The sequence below is a fragment of the Mytilus galloprovincialis genome, chromosome 9, assembly GCF_965363235.1.
Source record: "Mytilus galloprovincialis chromosome 9, xbMytGall1.hap1.1, whole genome shotgun sequence".
NCBI lineage: Eukaryota > Metazoa > Mollusca > Bivalvia > Mytilida > Mytilidae > Mytilus > Mytilus galloprovincialis.
Window position 1 is genome coordinate 20,599,351 of NC_134846.1, and position 13,639 is coordinate 20,612,989.

The window sequence follows — 13,639 nt, forward strand, 5'->3', positions numbered from 1 at the left end:
AAAGTTCGGGTTACAACAAGTAAACAAAAGCGAATCCTTTATAATGAGATGATCTAGGTATCTTAGAAAAAATAAATGGTACTGATAAACAATTAAAAAAAAAACGAAATTGTATGTAAATATCACTAAATGGACTTAAGGAATTCGAAACATTCTTTACTATTGAAATCAAATCAAATCTGTTTATTATGCTTTTGAACAAAAACACACCTTTCATTCAACGAAAACGAATCGGAGGCCATTTTACATGTTGTTATTTTGAATTTTGGTTTAAAAATACCATTGGAATGTTTTAGGTTGTTATAAAGTAAAAGTACCAACTAAAACCATCCACAAGCTGAACCAACAGCAGAATGATACATATAATGATGTACTGAAATGTTCAAGGTTTTGTAAAAGTAAAGGTTGTGTACAAAGAGGATATGATATTTTACTTCAGGTAAATATTTTGTTCCTACATTTCAAAACCTACGAATCATATTGTAATGAAAGTCTTCCGATAATTAGTATATATTTCCGAATTGATATTCCCGGGCTTGTTTTTCTAGCATGATTTCATTGATAGAGGATTGCTACAAGGATCGAAGCTATAAAAAAAATATTTCCAAATTGTAAAGTTGAAATCATCTTTTCGTAAATTTTACGGACGCCATCACGAGTTGTTCCTTATTTCGTAACTACAATACCCTTCCCTTTTCACGAGTGTGACCTACGGAATTAGACCCGATTTGTAATAACATAAGCAACACGACGGAGCACACTACAAACTGCTCAGGGTCTGAATTGACCAGTTTTTGTGCTCGACCTGTGAAACTGAGCACACATTGTCTCGACTGTACTTAATTGTACTTAAGTGTACTCGACTAGGTCTCGACTTTACGTAATAAGTCTGATTCAATACTTAATTATCTTTGTGTAATCTGAAATGGTCTTGACAAGGCTGTCTCGACCTGTCTTGACTAGTATCGACCTGTCTCGATTAGTCTTGACCTTTAAATTAGTTTTGACTGGTGTAAATCAGCCCATCTAACTAACTTAAATATTGATCTTACAAAATTCAAGCTTATTAGGTAGTTTGATTTATTGCTGTGAAATGAATGAATTTAATTTTACAATAGGTAAAAATAAAAATTATTATAAAAATTCAGATAGGCATCTTTATTTTGTTTATAACTTTTCCAAATCAACTTGGATTTTCATCACACTATGCAGTTATCTTAGATATATATTAAGCTTACTGAATCCCATGTCATTCAGTTTTTTTGTTGTATTGCTGCAAAATTTAAGAATTAAAGTAATCTTGGTAAAAAAGCTAGGATTTGCAATTCGGACAAAATAGAGATTGTACACTTTAATCTTTTAAACATCTTTTTCAAATCAACTTGGATTTTCATCAAATTGTGCAGCTATCTTAGATATAAATTAAGCTTACTGAATCGCAGGTCATTTTGATTTTTGTTGTATTGCTGTCAAATTCAGAGAATTAAATTAATCTAGGTAAAAAAAGCGAGAATTTGTAGTTCGAACAAAATAGAGATAGTACACTTTAAATTTTTAATAACTTTTTCAAATCAACTTGGATTTTCATCAAACTATACAGCTACCTTGGTGATGTATTAATTTTACTGAATCTCAGGTTGTTATGAAGTTTGGTGTATTGCTGTTATATTTAAGAAATAATTTAATCTAGGTAAAAAAAGCTAGGATTTGCAGTTTTGCCAAAATAGAGATAATACACTTTTTTTTTTCAAATCCTTTTCAATTCAACTTAGATTTTTATCAAACTCTACCTATCTTTTAAATATATTGATCTTACTGAATCATAGGTAGTTATTTAGTTTGGTGTATTTCTGTCAAATTTAAGAATTTAATTAATCTAGGTTAAAAAAGCTACGATATTAGAAATATATCTTTTCTCATTATTTGGGAAAAAGTATATATAAAATAGTTATATAATTCCTTCAAAAATTAATGTTTTATTCCTTTTGATATATATTATATAAATATATCAAAAAGGGATGAAACACTAAAGAAATTATCAAAATAGTTCTTCAGATTTGTGGTGATTTATAAAGCAATACCTTCTGCTTGGGGCAAACTTATTAAAAGATCACATCTACCAGAGAGTTTTAAATTATAAATAACATTTATTCAAAGTTACAACAAACTCTTAAATCTAAATCGCAAGGCTTTTTTAATTCACTAGATAAGTAATACACGAGTTTAAGAAAAGTAGGGTTTCTTTCTACCTGTAAAACTCATGTGTACTGATCATGCTGATGTAATTAAACCATTTATAGTGCCATGTCATTAAATTTGACAAAAAAACCCACTTTTCTTTTTTTTTAAAGGTTATCAAGGATTGTTATGAAAGTTCATGAAATTAAATTTTTGTTTTCACAAAAAAGGTGTATATTTTTTTAAAGCTGAGTTGAAAAAGTTATGAAATTTTGAAAAAAGACACCGTTTTTTTTTTGTTAATACAAAAAATTAATATCATTTGATATTTGAGGAAAGATATATTTCTAATATCGTAGCTTTTTGACCTGGATAAATTAAATTCTTAAATGTGACAGAAATACACCAAACTAAATAGCAACATATGATTCAGTAAGATCCATATATTGCAAAGATAGTGGTAGAGTTTGAAGAAAATTTAAGATGATTTTAAAAAGATATGAAAACATTAAAGCGTACTATCTCTATTTTGTCAAAACTGCAAAACCTAGCTTTTTTTTACCTAGATTAAATTAATTCTTAAATTTGACAGAAATACACCAAACTTCATAACAACCTGGGATTCAGTAAGAGTAATACATCTCCAAGGTCGCTGTATAGTTGAAGAAAATCCAAGTTGATTTGAAAAAGTTTTTAAAAAATTATAGTGTACTATCTCTATTTTGTTCGAACTGCAAATTCTAGCTTTTTTTTACCTAGATTAATTTAATTCTTAAATATGACAGATATATAACAAAAAATAAAACAACCTGGGATTTAGTTAGCTTTATGTATATCTAAGATAGCTTTATAGTTTGATGACAATCCAAGTTGATTTGAAAAAGTTCTTAAAAAAAGCAAAGTGTACTATCTCTATTTTGTCCGAATTGCAAATCCTAGCTTTTTTTTACCACGATTTCTTCAATTCTTAAATTTGACAGCAATACAACAATACACAAAATGACCTAGGATTCAGTCAGCTTAATATTTATACTTAAAGGGAAATCACACTATTGTTTATACGCATCCCTCTCGGCGCCGCCATAGTGTCGTAACTGTATTATGACGTCGCCGTTTTCGATTCCGCCGTAAAGGTTGCTAATTTATTAAAAAGCGAACGCTCGAAGGGATGTTCCACTAAAGCAGGAGAAATGATAATGGACATATCATATTTTTTACAACTGATATGTTGTACTAGCGAGTTTCTAGATTGTATTGGGGTATACTGCAGAATAAAAGGCCAAAAAAAAATAGAATGATGAGGTGTTTAAATATAAAGAATAAAAAATATTGGAAACACAAAATAAACATTAACAAATGAATGACCCACTATCCAGACCATTATGATAAAAAGGATCTACCAATACAAAACACATAATCATCATGCATAATCAACACTAAGAACGTTAGAATTTCATCCTCTCCGACCATTTTCTCGATAACGAAGTCGGTGACATATAATTTTTTTTTAATTTTCTGATGTATATGTTTAATATCTAATTGAATTCTAAATTTCCAAAAATATTATGGACTCATCTTGACCTTAAGTGCAAAAATGAAAATGCTACGCGAAATGGACAAAATGTATGGCAAAAAAATAGCCGAAAGTGGTCATGAAATGGCACAACTTTAGCAGCGTATCGCCGCGATGCGGTATGTAGGGTTCAGCGTATATTTTTTTTTGGGGGGGGGGTACATATAGACCAAGAGTACCAGCATGTTAGCGTATAGCTATCGGAATCCGTAGTTTTCTGTTCAAAAGAGGGTTGTAAATAAGAACAATGAGTTTCAACTTACAGTTTTCTCATATCACATGCATGCAACGTCATAACTATTATAGTCTTCTATTCTACATGTATAAATAATTCATCAAACATCTCATTTCATATAAGTATTTATCCGGCTCAGCCTGTCGGGTTTTTACAAAGCAGAGTCAAATTCATATGTTCAAGTTCTGAATATGCATTAAACTTGCCACTGGACGTAAATGTGTGAAGTCCTATTTTAATTCGTTATTTATTTCACATGTGACGACAGAAATGATCTAAGTGTCGTCCATCTTTCCCAAATAGTCCTTTGATATCTAACGCCTCTGAACCCTGAACAGTTGGGGCAAAATTTCTGACATAATATAGGTTTCTGACACAAAATAAAAGTAGTCAAAGGTATTAAAAATCTATTGTGCAATACTGTGCAATTGGAGATTTCTTTTTGAGATATTTCGAAAAATTTGCAAACGCCACCTCTTGGAGTAATTACCACCAAACTCAATCCCAGCCTTCCCTGTGTGGTATGGAACCTTGTAGTACAATTTTAGATAGATCCATAACACAAGTTATTGTAAAATAGTAATTTTAGTAAAATGCTTGTTTGTGGCCCCTAATTCCTGAACGTTTTGAGCAATTATATGTACCCCTTTAATCAATTTCAGCCTTTCATTTGTGATATGGAACCTTGTGGTACAATTTCAGAAAGATTCATTACATCTCAATGTCATATTAAAAATTTATGAAAATCAAAAAGGTATTGACATCAATAGATATAAACAATTTATCAAAGTTATATGAAAATTGATGAAAGCGATATTGAGTTATAATTGTCCGAAAACTGGAAAATCCCCCTTTTTTAATGGAAAACTCGCAAACGTAAAATCAAAATTTATAAAAAAAAAAAGAAAGAAGAGGAGCTCAGGTCAATAGATATAATCAATTTCTTTAAAGTTTTTTGCCAATTGGTTAAAGCGTTTTTTAGTTAATGTCCGATATGTTGACGACGGACGGACGGACAGATGTATACCATAATACGTCCCATAACCGGGCGTATAATAATTCAACACGTACTATACATTTGGCTTTACCAGTCTCCAACAAGAGAAATATTTCACACACACACACACACACACACACACACACACACACACACACACACACACACACACACACACACACACACACACACACACACACACACACACACACACACACACACACATGTATTTATGTAGAGATATACACATGTCTCACAGAGTACTGCTAAACTGTAACAAACACATTAATGGTCCGTCTGGTGAAAGTATATTCCACTCATATAGACAAATGTTTAGTGCTGATGTTCATGTAATATTATCCACTGAAAGTTTTGCAAAAGTCAAGAAAACAATCATTATGGTAATAAAAGTTCAGATGTAGGTTCGAGTTTAGATCACTCAATGTGATCACTGTCGACAGTGATAAAGGGATATTGTCGGAGACCGTGACTGAAAAGGACATCCAGTTTTTTGACTTTATTCTTTGGTTCTTTAATCAAAAATAGCCAACATAATATATTAGAGAGTGCTTAAATATTGGCACACAAATTCATTTAATTATTTTCAAATTAACTATCATTAATGAGGGGTTGGGGGTTTGGGGGGGGGGGGGGGTCAGAGGGGTCCTGATCCCGAAATCCCGGGTTTAAATACATGAAATCCCGAGGTCCAGAATTAAAAAAAAATCATGAAATCCCGAACATCGAAAAAAGAAATCCCGGATCCCGAAATGGTCAATCCCGAAATCCCGAGCTTAAAAACACTTGATCCCGACGTCCCGAAAAAGGTCCTGCCCCCCTCATTAATCAGTATTGGCAAAAATAGGTGCATTTACCACAATGAATATACATTCAAACAAAAAGAGGTGCACCAACAGAAAATAGAAACCACATTCTTACTCTTAATTTCATCGGATCTCAAAATCTAAACTCTTACCAGAATTTTTACTCTATCTAACAGTATAACTCAAGAAGTTTCTAAGTGTAACTCTAACTAAAACTAGAAATCTTACTGGAAAATATATTCGAAATCAAAATAAAACTGGAACTCAAACTTAATTTGTGTCGATTATGGAGCGTTGTGTAATAACAGATTTGTTAGCCAATTTAAAATTTCTTCCGAAAACGGTGTCATTGAGGGCTTTTTTTTTTAAGTGCCGAGTTTGTGGCTTTTTAAACACGGCATTTTGGGTTTTATCTTCCCGGTGCAATGGACAAGTTAGTGAATTTATTCTGTTTGTAGTCTAAATGGAACGTGTTACTTTTCAGCCCAGATACCCTCAATCTTCCGAAGTGGAAGATTCCAAATCTGCAAGCCGTAAATTAATTCTTTAATACGGCATGAGGCACACAATAGTTTTTCCTATACAACTAATGCAATTAAAAAATTTAGGTGACTCTAACTTTGACAATTACTTTTTAATAAACTGTTACTGTATGTTCAATAATGAATAATCAGGGAAAAAATCCTTAAAAAAATATTATTATATAAAAAAAAAAGAATATAATTTTAACCCAATAGTTCCAAGCATTACAAGAAATGCTGCTATGCTAGCAACGTCGTTCAGATAACGTTAAAAAAAGTTACAATTCCCGCCAAAAATTGATAGTAAGATTATTTCCACTGTAGCGGATTTAAAACATCGGTGACCCCCTTTTTTATTAATGCTTTTAAAATCTCCCCTGAAGCTGCAACTAATGCAGAAGTTTGAAGGAAAAAACATTAGCAGATTTTTTTTATTTCAAGAAAAATCTATAATAAACGGCAATTAAAAATGGCGGGAAATGTAACAAGGCCTTAAAAAATAAGGAAACTGAGAAAAATAAATGTGTTTAAGATAATAGTTACAATTGACTGTTTTAGTTAAACCAGTTAAACATCGTTTTTCAATAATTTTGCCTTCTTTTAGCATTTTTGAGCGCTATTTCTATATTACGGTATAACGCAATTCTTTACTTTTTGATGACGTCATATCTCGAAAATAACATCGGTGATCCCAATTTTTTTTTCGCCTAAAATATTGAAATAAGTATGATCTGTCTAAATGCAAAATTTCAATGAATTATTATTAGTAGTTTAAATAGTGTGATTTCCCTTTAAGATGCTGCATAGTTTGATAAAATCAAAGTTGATTTGAAAAAGTTATTTGAAAAATTAAGGATGCCTATCTGAATTTATATAATAATTTTTATTTTTACCTATTGTAAAATTAAATTCTTTCATTTCACACCAACAAATCAAACTTCCTAATAAGCTTGAATTTTGTAAGACCAATATTAAATTTAGTTATATCGGCTGATTTACACCAGTGAAAACTAGATTTGAGGTCAAGACTAGTTGCGACAGGTCGAGACTGGTTGAAACTGAGTCGAGACTAGTCAAGACAGGTCGAGACAGGTCGAGCCTTGGTCAAGACCATTTCAGACTACACAAAGATCATCAGGTCCTGAATCAGACTAATTAAGTAAAGTCAAGACCTAGTCGAGTACACTTAAGTACAGTTAAGTACAGTCGCGATAATGTCGAGAATAGTCGAGTAAAATATGTGCTCGGTTTTACTGGTCGAGCACAATAACTGGTCAATTCAGACTCTGAGCAGTTTGTAGTGGCACCTGATATCACGCCTAGGATTTGGTGGGGTTCGTGTTGCTGAGACTTTTGTTTTTTATGTTGTGTCTTTTGTACTATTATTTGTATGTTTGTCTTTTAATTTTTAGCAATGGCGTTGTTAGTATATGTTCAATCAATGAGTTTGACTGTTCCTCTGTTATCTTGTGTCCCTTCTTTTAAAAAGTAGTTGTTTTTGTATATATGTTTTTGCTGATAACAATCGAAAAAAAGGTTAACAAAGGATGTACTTTATATATGAATTTTTGCGAAATGTGTCAGGTGTTCGGACTTGTTTTTTCCCAAAGATACAAGATAATTATTGGGTCCCATAACAATAATTATTTGGTCTCATAACAATAATTTTACCTTTCATAAAAGACTCTGATAACTCATTCAAGGTCTTTTCTTTTCTTTCGATTTGAGACCCAAAATAAAACCAATACAAATGTAAGGTAAGAGTCCGAGTCAGACCTAATATAAAGCTTAACTTATTATTAGTCGATTTTTAAATATTTCACTTTCAATGTCATCAACATTTTTATGGTTAATATTATAATGCTTTGTATGAGATGTCGCTTATCATGTCATATGTATGATCAAGAAAAAAGTTTAAAAAGAAATAGTTAAATGGAATAAATAAATAGGAAAAATACCACGTGTGTTTAATATAATTAGATTCGGTGAAGTTAAATAGCATAACACCATTCATTTTTCACTTTCTGTCAGCCAAGAAAACCACTAACCCCAGAACAATTTACCAGATGAGTTATGTCGCTTTCTACGACAAACACCATAGTTACTTGCGCCAGTAGATACGAGGGCAAATCTACTGATATAGTTTTATCATTATTGTAGACCATTGCGATCGATGCATTAAAAGTGTCTCATTGTACCTTGATTATAAAAACTTTTGTGACTTGAATACTAATGTTCTGTTGAATGCATTTCTAAAAAGTTATTATAATTAGACGTCATTTTGAATATTAAAAAGAGATATACAAAATAGAATTAACTTTTAATTTTGTGATTTGTAAAGAATGTAATGCGTTTCGCGTAAATCAGGTAAAGAATGTATCCGGTCCTAATGGAGAAAATGTTGTCACCCATGTGATGAACGTATAAAGCCAATACACGACACATATCGCTTCAATGAATACAAATCTATTGACATACGTTATACTTAAAATCATAAGAATTCAAAATGTAACCTTTTAGATAAGTGTGTATAAACATATCTACGTATATGAGCTATTGATGTAATAAAAATAATAAATCAACATAGTGTAAAAGAAACAATATCATCAAGTCGCTTATGTCGCATCTAATGTTTGGAGTGTATTTGGTATTAATTTGTTTCCCAGCATATACCAGTGGTAAGATCCGTATTTTTATATTCATACTTAATTATGTTATCTATTTATGATATTTAGTTCATTATCAACTTTTGACATTTAGTTTCCATATCAAACTCATCATTTCCTGTTTCAATACACCTAATCGCTATTTATTCCATTCCGGATAAGTTCTAAAATTACACAACTTTTTCATCCAGTTGAAGCTATCTGGGACCCTGTTTAAACATTCACCATGCATGATACTTTTGAATGAGACCTGTTTAAACTACCGTAAATTCTTCAAACAAAATATTTTTTTACTTTAATTTTAATTTCGAAAAAAGTGGATCATACTTTATCAAAGTTTCTTGATGATCACTTTCTAAAGTTTTTTCTCCCTCAGCTCACTACTGATGACCTCCATTGTTCGGTCGGTGACCCAAACAGGAAGTTGTATAAATGACTGTTTTTCCCGGAATGGACAAAATAGCGATCAGGTGTATTGTAATATAGACCCTAAGTTGGAATGGCGGATCCAGAAATGTTCATAAGTGGGGGCCCACTGACCGCCTTAGAGGGGGGCCCGCTCCTTTCATGCTTCAGTGATTATCAATATAATCAACACAATTTGTTCCAGAAAAGGGGGAAGGGCTCTCATATTATCTGAGGTTCTTTTTAAATGACTCAAGTATTCAAGAAAACCCACTCTTTGACAAAAAATGTTAAAAGTTTTAATCTAATTTCTATCAAATGCTCCTAGTAAATCATGGTTGTTCCAAAGGACTTCATACTGGAACGACAATGACCGACGGGACTGTCAGTTCATCCAGAGTGGTATCTATGTTTATGGAAGCCTTTTGACTCTAACAAATGACTAAGCCAAACCATCAGGATTTTATTATGTATACTTAGGGACGACATCAAAAGATCAATGTAAGATAAAAAACTTAATTCAAATAGTTTGGGGTGGGGGGTTGAACTGCTGCAAGATTTGGTTATCCGACATTGATTTTTACATATATCCATATGGGTCAATCAATTTTTCCCAAATTAAGTTAATAGGGGGGTAGGGGGGTCAGTGAAAAAACTATTTGAATTAAGTTTTTTATCCTTCATTGAACTTTTGATGTCGTCCCTTATCATTATTAACATCAATCTCCATTTTTTCCCAAGATTCCCATATCGACACGAGGAGTCATTCGAGGATTTGATGGAGCTTATTCGTTAGAAAATTGATATGCAATGACTCTTTATCGTTTATTTCAGGTGAAAAACAAGAAATTCCCACTAAAATGTCCGTTTAATTTCAAACTAACATTCTATTTAAATACAGAGTTTAGCCGCATATTATATTATTATATATGTCATGGTTGCTTCCGGGAATTTAGTTAAAGTATATGCATTAACGCTAAAAAGCAATCTAGAAGTTTCTTTTTTAAATAAATAGCTGTGGCATGTGGTGTAAAGACAGTTGGTGGCACGAATTTAGGAGGAGGGACATACACGAACTGGGATAACACTACAACTGGTAAATGAGATTCATTATTATATAGTTGTTTTGTGATGTTCTGCTTCATTTTCTGACTGTATATGAACTGTAATTTAAATATATCATATTGTCCATCTTGGTATGTAAAAATGTGGACAATAAAACAACTACTTTACAAACAAGCAACAGAATTGGTAAAGAAGTTATTCCATTTATGTTAAACATAAACATTAAAATTCCTTACCATTTCTTCCGGGTTTATAAAGAAGACGACGATTAAAAAACACAAAGTAATCAAATTATTTCCAGCACCAGCGTGATGAGGCACAAACTTGACCTCTAGATTTTTCTGTATAAATACACTTACATTCCAGCTCCTTGTTCTAACAGGGGTGATCTGAGCCGGATCATCCCTACCAGATCACCCCTGTTTGATTTTCTTTGTTATGTATGCTTTCCTTTGTTCTGTAACATTTTGACGGGAATGTCAAATCCCCTATAAAACATATAATTAATTATACGGAAAAGACTATCTATCAAAATTCACTTAGAAAAAATCCAGTGTATATGCTGGGATTTGAACTCAAGACTGTTAGCAAATTAAGCCACGACACGTACCACTACACCATGATGACTAGATACAAATTAATAGTAATTTGACATACTTAAAGGAAGCAAGATCTTTTTATAAGTGGGACGAGTTGTCAGACCTTTATTCAGTGGGGTCTAAAACTTTTTCATTAATAAGTGAGTTTTCAGACTGATTGTTCAATTTGATTTTACACTTTTTCAAAAGTGGGGCGAAACGGTAAACAAGAGTGGGGCGATTTTTTTATAAAGTGGCAATATAGTGTGGGCCGATTGGCAAGTGGGGCGAGTTGACATTGTTTGATATCTACTCATCGTGTTTGGGGGTCATAAAGGCTATACATCATATAGTAGTGTTGTGTTTCAGTTATGGGCGTTTATACTAATGGCTACAAACCTTGAACTATCTGTATATAGTCACTAAATCAGTCACTTAACTTCGTTGTCTTCGAAGTACCAAGATATTAGCACGTCTTGTTGGATTGAACTCTAGCATCGAACGGGGGTTTCCGGTCTTGCTCATTGTGACGTAGTTGTACCTCCGTGATCGGAGCACCTTGATATTGGACTTTACCACACTCCACTCCATTTTCTTTGGGAAAGTTTTATATTATTAATTGAAACCTGATCCTAAATTTTGATCCTAAATTTGTAGCAATAAAGTTGATAAATAATCTGATTTATGAAATGATTGTTTCAGTAGTTAATGCTAATGAAAATCCATCAGTGGTTAAAATACTATTTCAGCAAATACTTCAACTGTAACTCAACATTTATTCACTTTATACATCAACTTCACGCCAACTATATTCCGAGTCAAGGACTCAATATAAAATTCAGTAGTCGTCGACTCCTGTTCCAGATAAAATCCTTGACTATTGAAAACCAGAAAAAATCCCGGTGATTTTCATTAGAACAAGAAAATTAGATATAAAAATATACGAAAAATCACTCTTAGGACAGAGTAAATATAAAAAGTTTCTTCATCTAACGAAATAAACATATATATGTACACAAATAAAGTCAGTTCCTCATCTCTACTCCCTCTTTCCATATATTTTTTGTGTATTGGAAAATGTAGTTTCGAAGACTTGCTCCACTGGAATGTTTAATAATTTGGAGATTTCCTCTACTACAAAGTTGACTATATATGGATTTGGGATTTGATTTTCTTTATATTTAATATACGGAACATCTGATTCCAAAACTAGACGATCAATTTCATTTTCTTTAATAATTTCGCGAATATTTGGATAACGATTGCCAAAAATAAAGGGGGTGATGTCAAAAACTAAATTGATGAAATGTCCTGAATCTGTTAAATACATTTCTTAAGATAAAGTGAAGCAATGCCTGTGGATCTTCTGTTCTTTTGACCAGCAGTTTACAAGAGAGGTAAGTAAAGTAAGATGAAGGGCATCATTTCCACGGCAATGTATGACGACTGGTAGACTATTTTTTTACGGCGAGTTGTAGTTGCTTCTCAAGATACTCAATCTGTTTAGATAAATTAACGTTTCTATCTGAAGTCTCAAGTCCTCACTCTTCAATGGCCACAGTCCTGGAGGACTTGACAAGGTACTCTAAATTTGTCAGATGTCTATGTAGATTTGACGATGAGGATAAATTAACAGTGCGTGAGTGGATACCGAAACTGAAATGGACGAATGGTGTTTTGCGCAATTTTGTTCTTTGTGACGAAGTTTGCCAGGATGAAGGAAAACAGAATTAGCCATCATAAACATCATGCACGTTTTGTAGTAGTACCGAGTTCCAAAGTCGGACAGCTCATGGAAACCAGAACAACCGGTACGAACCAAGAGCGTGTCCAAATGGAAATGGGAGTCAGCAATTGAAATTGGTCCGGAAAGTTTGATTGCTAAAGGTCCTAATGAAATTCCTGCTTCAGATTTATATTCGTCAAAGGTTTTAATCCAAATTGAATGTTGTTGGTCGGACTGTAAGTTTGAGATGACAATAACCAAAACTTTCCAGTGGATTAAGGAATGAAGGCTGTAGACAGACTTCGATTTTAATTTCTTTCCTTGAAGAGCCGGATAATCTAGAGACAGTTCTTGTTCTGTGAAATTTTTATTTGTTTTCACCTCTGCCATTATTTCAATTACATGTTTCATTAATCCTTAAGGGTACTCAACGTTATTCACCACTGCCAATTCCCTAAATAATCCGTTCATAAGTTGAACCCAACTTTCCCCGTACTCATCTTCATCCAACAGAAATTTTTCCTCAGCTGTATGGTGTTCCTTGCCATGGTAATCTAGTCTTCGTTCTTGCTTGCTGCAGCTCCAGCATGCCGTCTGCGGACTAAAGTACCAAGGAAGGTGTTTATCCAATGCATGTCTGGCTGGGTGTCTGGCCTTCAATGGACACAGTATACATTACGGAGCCTTCGGATCTTTCATTTCATCCAGCACTTCCATCTCCTCCCCCATGATCACAACTGTCCTATTCCCTTCTAACTCAATCTCCTCCCTTACATCATATTCCAACTCACGTTCAATGGACGCAAATCTACTTATAAAGCTGCAAATAAACAATTACCACATTAAATAATATTTTTACACAGTTACAACC

General features: G+C 32.8%; 1 protein-coding gene across 1 annotated transcript in view; it reads left to right on the forward strand.

The window, feature by feature from the left end:
- The window catches only part of LOC143044598 (uncharacterized), a 92,278-nt gene that overhangs the window by 4,627 nt on the left and 74,012 nt on the right, over positions 1 to 13,639 (forward strand). The window contains exons 3-4 of the mRNA XM_076216657.1: positions 297 to 439; positions 10,415 to 10,495. The gene's annotated coding sequence lies outside the window, so the exon portion shown is untranslated. The remainder of the gene's footprint in view (positions 1 to 296; positions 440 to 10,414; positions 10,496 to 13,639) is intronic.